The following is a 2,510-nucleotide window of genomic DNA, read 5'->3' on the forward strand; positions in this document are numbered from 1 at the left end:
GTTAATTTTTGACTTAAATTTTTTATTTAATTTTAGATTTTATTATTTTATTCTCAGAAGATTTGACTTATTTTTATGCTGATTTGTTAGGAGTTTATTTAAATAATCTAAACATTTTTTATGAATAAAATTTTATAGTTGTTTTATATGCGTTTTTATATTATGTCTAAGTGAAGTGAGTGATCTATTTTATTTATTGGATGAAAAAAATTGAAAGATTCAGTTTAAGGTAATCCTTAATATTAGTTCTTTGTGTTTTATCCTTTTGGGCTAAGTTATCAAGAATAGAGTTTTTTAAAGGTCTAATATAATTTTTTTTTCAATAACCTAAATTGCTAAAAATAAACTTTTTAAAAGTCTAATAAAATTTTTTTTTCTATCCTTTTGTTTTTGTGTATCTTTCATTAGTTGTTCTTCTTTTTTTTATCAGGTTTACTATGAGTAATTTAATAATTTATTGAAATTTTAGTAATTTATTGATATTTCAAAGATTTAATTATTCAAATTTCTATAATTTTATTAAATTTTAATAAGCCAAATAATTTTACCAATTAATACTCAATTTCATTATTTCTGACGTTCCTGTGGTTTTTCTTAAGTTAGTGATATTCTTATGAATATTCAACAAATTAGAAATAGTGATATTGTTGATTAATAAAGCAATTGAAATAAACCATTACGATCAAAATACAATAGATATCAGTAAGTGTTTGTTTGAGTATCATTAAATTAATAAAAAAATTAACAAAAAAATTTAATATATTTGACAAATTTTTAGTAACAAAAGTAAAAATATTAGAATTTTTTTTTAATAAAGCTACAATTTTACATCTTTTTTAAAAAGATATTTTTTTATGTAATAAATCAATAAAAAATACTCTTATATTATTACTCACTTAGATTTTGTGAGTTCAAGTCTTCCTATTTTTAGTAAAAAAATATTTTTATATTATTATATTCAAACATAATTAATAAATATAATTTTTTTGTATGAGATATCAAAATATAAAATTACTTTTATTTTTTGAAAAGATATTTTTTAAAAAATAATTCGAAAAAAATATTTTTTTAAAAACTCACCCAAAATAAATTCTGTAACTTATTATGCATGTAATTTTAGAAATTAAATTATAAAAATAAAATATTCTATGCTATATGAATCGAGCGACTGGTTTATGACAATAAATCGACGGATGCATGTAAATTTTCGTGTTGATTCCTTTGTCCCTTCTAGAGGTCTCAACAATGTGCAGCCTAGTGTCGGAACAATTGGGACATCTTCGCTGAATTCATTTAATATTGATTCACATTATGTACTTGATGCTTGTGACAATATTATGATTATGAATAGGATGATACCGTCCAATGAGACTCAACATTAACATGATCTCACTATGGATTTTTACCTATCTTATATTATGGCGGGAATCCTTCGTTTAGTACTAGTGCATTCCCTCTGCCTTAAAATCACAGTGTATTTGGTCACTTATCAAGATTTTTAGGTACATTTTAATATATGTCATAGAAATTGATAAGATCTTGAAATAGAAATTAGAAAATAATTAGTCTTCAAATATCTCATCTAATTCTGTAGTGATTAGTTTATAATTGACTTTTAAAGAATAATTTCAAAGAGTAAGAAAAAATTATTTTTAGACAGACATTTTAATATTTAAAATTTATCTTAAACAGAATATTTTAATCTTCTAAAATTTATTACAAGAATATTTTAATATTAAAATCAAATTTAAAATTTGACTTTTTTTTTATTCTTTTAAATACTAGTATTAAAAAAAGTGTATTTTAATATTTTAAAAAGAATTTTAAGAAGAGTATTTTAGTTTTTTTAACATTAATTAACCTTGTAAAATCGTTATTTTAAAATGAATTCTAAATTTTTATATTGTCAACAAAAATTCAATAAAAAAATTCTAGTAAAAAAAGAGTACATATTCTATACTTAGGAAAAATAAGAAAAGAAGAGAGTGAGAGGATGTTGAAAATCGATTCAGACCGAACTAAATCGACTAATTGAACTGAACAAATCAAAAACCGAACATACCAAAAACCAAAGAAACAAAAAAATATTTTGCTGTTTTTATTGTGGTTTAGTTTTATTTTTGGTTCTGACAATAAAAACTTTAACTGAATTAGACCAAACTGATATTATATAAAGTTCTAAAATATTATATCAAATTTTGTAATTAAATTTCTATTATGACAAAAATATTAGAATAATTAACAGAATATTATGTAAAACAAAACGAATATACTTAATACACTGAATATTCTGTATAATTTTGTAGCAACCCTCAATTTTAAAAATATAAATATAAATAAGTTATAATTTATTTTATAAAATTAGAATCTCCTTATTTTAAAAAAAAAATTATTCAATTATCAGAAATCGAACTAATAATTTTAATTTAATCAAATTCATATTATTATTATTATTATTATTATTATTATTATTATTAACATTGTATATAATTACAGTAAGTATTAAATTG

At 20.1% G+C, this 2,510-nt stretch overlaps 1 pseudogene; it reads left to right on the forward strand.

Annotated features, from left to right (window-relative positions):
* LOC107478542 (protein ENHANCED DISEASE RESISTANCE 2-like) overlaps nucleotides 1-2,510 on the forward strand; it is a 22,590-nt pseudogene that overhangs the window by 2,962 nt on the left and 17,118 nt on the right.

Source organism: Arachis duranensis, chromosome 3, assembly GCF_000817695.3.
Source record: "Arachis duranensis cultivar V14167 chromosome 3, aradu.V14167.gnm2.J7QH, whole genome shotgun sequence".
Lineage (NCBI taxonomy): Eukaryota > Viridiplantae > Streptophyta > Magnoliopsida > Fabales > Fabaceae > Arachis > Arachis duranensis.